The 7,500-nt window shown below is 47.2% G+C and overlaps 1 protein-coding gene across 1 annotated transcript in view; it reads right to left on the bottom strand.

Annotated features, from left to right (window-relative positions):
- bnc2 (basonuclin zinc finger protein 2) overlaps window positions 1-7,500 on the bottom strand; it is a 144,026-nt gene that overhangs the window by 104,379 nt on the left and 32,147 nt on the right.

Genomic DNA, 7,500 nt, shown 5'->3' with positions numbered 1-7,500 from the left:
CAAATGCATAAAGAGTATAGTGAGCACACATTGTAGAGGTAGTGTGAGGTGTTGAGGGTTTAGAGATGACACACAAGGAGAACAAGCAGGTCTACTTGTGACCTACTACACCAGGGGAGTAACATAGGAAGGAGGAGACTATATTGTTGCGATCTACAGTAGATCGCACAGGCTGGTCAGGTAGATCATACACATGCCCTTAAAGAATATTTAATTTAAATATATATAATACAAGAAAAACAATTCTGGTTTCTGCCACTTGAATTAAGGTGACTTGATTGATTGACATCAAAAAGCTCAAACACACAATGCAATATTTTGCTGTGCATAATCATCGATTACAAATTAAATACTAAAAACCCCTACCTATTCCATTTCCCCCCTCTATTTCCCATTCCAAGTGCATTTGTCTTATTATGTAACGCCATTGCCGCTATTCCAAAGCCCCCTCGGGTATTTTCAGCAGCGTAATATTTTTTTCAGTGGGTAGAGCTTGTTTAGCTGGTAGCTCCCAAGTCAAAAAAGTGTGGTCACCCGTGCAATAGAGGATAGATCATCCACTTCAACTTTGTTAACCGGTGTCCCCCGGGGTCTGTACTTGGTACAGTCCTTTCCCCCGCCACACCAAATCTCTTTGTCGAAAATAGCCTACAAGCCTCTACAAGCTCACCACACGACACATTTTTGGGCGAAAGTTCTTTTTTTTAACAGAATCTCCACTTATGATGACCTGCCCCGAATAAGAACGCTAGGGTTCCTGTCGGAGAAGAATTATGGTCCGATAAAACAGGCAGGCTGAGAGAAACATCTAACTGTACTTACAGCATAGTAAATGTGGTACTTAATGTAGGCTACTAATGCAGGATGTACGCATCGATAAATGCATGAAGGACACTCTATAATACAGTATTCATGTGAAATATACAAGCACAATAAACAGATGAACTAAAGACACACGAATGTATAAATATGAAGACCTTCCAGACTTTTTAGACGTCCAATTCTGTCCCCATGTCTGTGTGATTGAAGTGTTTATCGCAGAGTTGTGGTGTCCACAACAACCCGGCAACAACAACAGCAGCAGCAGCAGCAGCAGCTGGGAGTGCATGTCATAACCGCAAAATAATCACACTGCTGTGCTATGGAGGAGGATGATCGCTTATGTTTTGTTTTTCCATCCTGTCTTTTTAAACTATGGGGGGGAGGCCAACATATGTTCCCTCTTAGGCTGTGGTGACACAAACACACATACGCTAATATACACGTGCATACACACACACACACACACACACACACACACACACACACACACACACACACACACACACACACACACGCACGCGCGCACACACACACACACACACACACACACACACACACACACACACACACACACACACACACACGGACTGAGCAAGTCCCTGGCATTCCAACCATAACATTAAGAAGCCTTCGCCCCCTTCCCTGCATACCTTCCAGGGGGAAGGTTATGGGGGGTGGGGTGTATTCTCTGTGTGCATTAGCACACACACACACACACACACACACACACACACACACACACACACACTGCTTACCACTGCTTTGATATGCCCTAGACATTAAAAATAGATGCAGAGCAATCATTTCTGGCGTCAGAATTAATCTAATTAGACCTTGCACACAGGGGTGCTGGTGGTGTGCACGTATACGTGTGTGTGCACGCGTGCATGTGATGTGAGAGAGGTCCCACTTTGTAAGCACATAGCCACCCTGGCCACAGTGTGTGTGTGTGTGCGTGTGTGTGTGTGTGTGTGTGTGTGTGTGTGTGTGTGTGTGTGTGTGTGTGTGTGTGTGTGTGTGTGTGTGTGTGTGTGTGTGTGTGTGTGTGTGTGTGTGTGTGTGTGTGTGTGGTGTGTAGTGTGTGTGATAATGGTTTGTAGGGATAATCCACCCTCTCTTATTAATACATGCAAACAAGATTTAGCTCCTTAAAACCCAACAGATGAAGTGTAGTGATTGGAGGGGAGAGAGAGAGATGAGAGAGAGAGAAGAGGAGAGAGAAGAGAGAGAGAGAGAGAGAGGAGAGAGAGAGAGAGAGAGAGAGAGAGAGAGAGAGAGAGAGAGAGAGAGAGAGAGAGAGAGAGTTTACAGATCAATTATTTGTGGTGGGTGTGGCTCACTGTGATTAAAGTCTGTAAAGCTTCACATCAGGACAGCCTAATTCCACTGTATTATCCTATTGAGAAATAACAGCACACAGTCATTGCCGCTGTCGGTTTCACAGCAGAGTCCAAAACTGTAAATTTATATTATATTATATATATTATATAATAAAATAGTTAAAAAGGGCAGATCTAGTCGCATTGCGACTCTTTGTGAGCTTGTGGGAAGCTTGTTGAAATATGGAGATATGAGTCATGCTGTATCAGAGAGCGTCCTCATACATAATTAAGTTAACAGTAGTTTGGTGTAAATGCAAAGAGTTGCCTCAATGCCTACACACACATTGTATACCTAAGTACACAGCAGGGAGGCTTTCAATTAGTACTGATATGAGGTATTACAGGTATTACAGTGTCAACCACTTAAGCCCTATATAAATTACTTCAGTTTGTTGTATTACAACGAATTAAATAGTGAAAATGGCCAATCGCCAATCTTCAAGCTCACAACCTATGCACGATGTGACACGTTATGATGTTTGTAGAATAATTTCACACACACACACACACACACACACACACACACACATACACACGTGCACACGCAGCTTAAATAGATCACTATAAGGATGGTCTTTTATTGACTCTACAGTCGATGGAGTGCTTAGCACGTGACCCCTCGTGACCTCTGTCACGGCTAATGACTGCAGCAAGGGCAGCTGGGTAATCTTCACCGCGGGAGTGGGCGTCAGGCACGTTCTCTTGCATTAGGGCCAGAGCACCTGTAAACACGCACATGTGGTTCACAGCTCAGGGCCAAGTACAGGACGTCCAAATGACCACCATGGCTGCCACCAACTTTTACAGACCTTTACAGTAAAAACTTTTCCACAAAAAACATTTAAAAATTAAAAACGGTACTGTATAAAATGTATCCTTTTGGATGTCCCTTCCATTTGGATCGATTTTGGGTAACTGTGTAAGTGGGCACTGTTTTCCAAACCAATTTGTACAAAAGTACAAAATCCTGTTTTCTCTTCCTGTATACATTTAAAAATATTTATTTCATAAATATATTTTTGTAAATAATTTCATGCGCATTTTAAAACAAACAAACAAATCTAAAGAAATGCCATGAATAAAAAATACGAATAATTATAAGAAGTATAGTGAAAATAGACGGATCTGCTAGTTATGGGTCCCTAAGCTATGGCATCTCTCTTTTGGGTCACGACCTGAAACGTTTGGGCAAGACAGACGATATTCTAGACCTCTCTCTCTCTCTCTTTCTCTCTCTCTCTTTCTCTCTCTCTCTCTCTCTCTCTCTCTCTCTCTCACACACACACACACACACACTCACACACAACGGGACTGCTGGTCATTGTATTCATCCAGCCCCTCTCTCTGTAATGCTAGCCAGACGGTCATTAGCATCTCTGTGATAGCGCTGGTCCCAGCGGACCGTCCACAGAGGTCTCACAGCCTCTGACACCCTCCTTCATCCTCCACCTCTCTCACTAGCCCTCCACCCATCTCTCCATCCTCCACCTCTCTCACTAGCCCTCCACCCATCTCTCCATCCTCCACCTCTCTCACTAGCCCTCCACCCATCTCTCCATCCTCCACCTCTCTCACTAGCCCTCCACCCATCTCTCCATCCTCTACCTCTCTCACTAGCCCTCCACCCATCTCTCCATCCTCCACCTCTCTCACTAGCCCTCACCATCTCTCCATCCTCCACCTCTCTCACTAGCCCTCCACCATCTCTCCATCCTCCACCTCTCTCACTAGCGCTCCACCATCTCTCCATCCTCCACCTCTCTGACTAGCCCTCCACCCATCTCTCCATCCTCCACCTCTCTCACTAGCCCTCCACCCATCTCTCCATCCTCCACCTCTCTCACTAGCCCTCCACCCATCTCTCCAGAGAGAGAGAGAGAGAGAGAGAATGAAGGCGGGTGGTGGTTTATTTGTGGTGGGTAGCGAACGCATCAGCCGTTGTTTTATTTGTGTCATTATGAGAAGGTTTCAGTGATTCTTCAATGCAGGCCAGAGCTCAGCTTCTGTGCACACGGCAGCTCAAGTCAACATCATCGTGTGTGTGCAGGCTTACAGTATCTGTGTAATATGGCCTTGTGCGGCACGACAGATGTTTGTTTATAAACACACACGAGGCAGGAAACAACATTTAGGAGACTTTATAGACAGAGAGAGATGACAAGAGAGGCGAGAAAGGCAGAGAGGAGAAGGATGAGGTGGGAGACAGAGAAAAAAGTATAGCGAAAAAGAGACAGAAAGAGAGAGAAAGAGAGAAAGAGAGACAGAGAGAGAGAGAGAGAGAGAGAGAGAGAGAGAGAGAGAGGCACACGCAGTGTTTATGTTTGTGTAGATATTATCTCAGGGTGGGTGAGTGGGGCATATTCTTCAAAATGAAAGGCCTCTTTACCACTGACATCGTTTATCTTGTGATAAACTCACACACACACACACACACACCACACACACACACACACACACACACAACACACACACCACACACACACACACACACACACACACACCACACACACACACACACACACACAACACACACACACACACACACAATTTATATATTCAGGCATAATGACACACAGCCATAGAGGAAAAGCAGAGAGGGGAAGTAGAAAGGAGAGAATTATATAGGTGCCACGCAGAGAGACGCAAACCAGAGAGCGAGGGAGCTGAGAATCCATTTCTCCCGCGTCTCCTCAACTCACACGGAGGACATAATAGCGGTGCTGAAAGCCAAACGACTCCATGAAACAGGAAAAGTGTATTTCTTGGAACGGTCTTGGAAGGGCCCAGTCACATTACTGTGACTGGGCTCTTGGCAGAGCTGTAACAGTATGTACTGTAGCAACACAACACCACGCACGCACGCACGCACGCACGCACGCACGGGAGATTCTGAACACACTATCAGTCTCTGCTTCTAGAGCAGTGCTTCTCAACATTTTCAGGCTGTGGCCCTCCCAAAATCATCATACTTTAGCCGGGGGTGTCCCCCCCCCCCCCCTCACACCCCCACCACACACTGACAAGCACTTGGAATGTAGGAGTTGAGCCATTGAGTTGAGCCATTACGGTTTCAGTTCCACAGATAAATATTGTGAAAACAAGCTCACAACAGCTCGTCTGTTTCTTATATTATTTGACAATATAGGCCAATGTTTGACCAGTTTTTATGAGTACTTTTGACACACGCCTTTCCTTTCTTTTTGATGTATTAAAAAAGGTGTATTTAAAAAGTCCTTAAACTGTCACTTCACTGTCATGTGGGGAGGCCCCCCCAACATCCTGTGGGGAGACTTGGGACCCCCTGGGGGCCCTGACCCACAGGTTGAGAACCACTGTTCTAGAGAGAGAAAGGTTAGGTCTGTTGGGACCCCCTGGGGGCCCTGACCCACAGGTTGAGAACCACTGTTCTAGAGAGACAAAGGTCAGGTCTGTTGGGACCCCCTGGGGGCCCTGACTCACAGGTTGAGAACCACTGTTCTAGAGAGAGAAAGGTCAGGTCTGTTGGGACCCCCTGGGGGCCCTGACCCACAGGTTGAGAACCACAGTTCTAGAGAGACTTGGGACCCCCCATGGGGGCCCTGACCCACAGGTTGAGAACCACTGTTCTAGAGAGACTTGGGACCCCCCATGGGGGCCCTGACCCACAGGTTGAGAACCACTGTTCTAGAGAGAGAAAGGTCAGCTCTGTTTTTTCCTCTTGGCAATTGTTTGGACCTCTCTCTCTCTCTCTCTCTCTCTCTCTCTCTCTCTCTCTCAGGTTGGGTTACATACAGGCGTGCGGAGGAGGAATGAGGGGAGTTAAAGTGGTAACACGCGGTACCATGAGGAGAGAGATGCATGCAGGTCCTGCCTGACATGGCCTTCACAGAGCAACACACACACACACACACACACACACACACACACACACACACACACACACACACACTAGGGTACATATTGTGTGTATATATGACAGATATGTACTGTACATAATATGCAACACACACACACACGCACACACACACACACACACACACACACACACACACACACACACACACACACGCATGCAGGAGGGTCCGTTCAGACAGGACATTCCATCATCTCCTCCTCCACCCGTCCCGTTCCCACCATCCTCCTTGGTCCTCCTCCATCCGTCTTGCCCTCCTTTCTCTTGCTTCACCTCCTCCGTCTCTCTGTCTCTTTCTGTATGTGTCCTGTCATCTCCTGTTCGCTCCATAATTGTCCCAGCTCACGCCTCACGGTGTGTCTGTGTGTGTGTGTGTGTGTGTGTGTGTGTGTGTGTGTGTGTGTGTGTGTGTGTGTGTGTGTGTTTGTGTGTGTGTGTGTGTGTTTTGCCTGTAAGCCACAGTTTAGAGGAAGCGAAACCCTCCTAAGTGACTGTCACACTGCATCAGCCTCAGCCTTCTCTCCTCTCCCTCCATCCTGCCATACATCGCCTCACGATAAGTGTTTTTCTCCCTGAGATGCTCTAGTTGAGGTCCCCCCCCCCTCCCTCTCTCTCTCTCTCTCTCTCTCTCTCTCTCTCTCTCTCTCGCTCTCTCTCTCGCTCTCTCAGTATCTCTCTCTGTGTACCTGCAGTGTCCTGCTGGACAGTGATAGAACATTCACCTCCTCCTCATCCCTGTCCCTTTCTCTATTGCTTCTGGCCGACAGTGTTCTCATCACAACATCACACACACCGCCATGACACCCAGAGCCTGCTCTCCTGAACCACCGTAGTATCATTCACACACCGCCATGACACCCAGAGCCTGCTCTCCTGAACCACCTTATCATTCACACACTGCCATGTGTGTGAAGAGAAAGAGAGAGTGAGAGGAAGTTTGTGTACGATCTATACTGTCTCTTACTTCCCTAAAAAGGGACAGTCACACACATACGTGTGAGTGTGAGTGTGAGTGTGTGTGTGTGTGTGTGTGTGTGTGTGTGTGTGTGTGTGTGTGTGTGTGTGTGTGTGTGTGACTTTGGACACACAGTGGACAGCCAGTGTGACCTTTGACCTGACCCCTACATGTCACAAGCCTGTGATGCATGTGTCACTTTCTCCTCCGTCCCTGACACTGAACAGGTCCCCACGCCTCTGTCACACGCACGCACGCATGCACGCACGCACGCACGCACACACACACACACACACACACACACACACACACACACACACACACACACACACACACACACACACACACACACACACACACACACACACACACAGAGAGTATAAGAATTGAGCCTCTTCACTGTGTGAATGCATTAGACAGACTCCACATCATTGGCATAGGCAGTGAGG

The sequence above is a fragment of the Protomyctophum bolini genome, assembly GCF_963924005.1.
Source record: "Protomyctophum bolini genome assembly, chromosome: 3".
In the NCBI taxonomy this organism is placed as follows: domain Eukaryota; kingdom Metazoa; phylum Chordata; class Actinopteri; order Myctophiformes; family Myctophidae; genus Protomyctophum; species Protomyctophum bolini.
The sequence above is the reverse complement of the archived record's forward strand: the minus strand, read 5'-3'. Positions and strand labels throughout refer to the sequence as shown.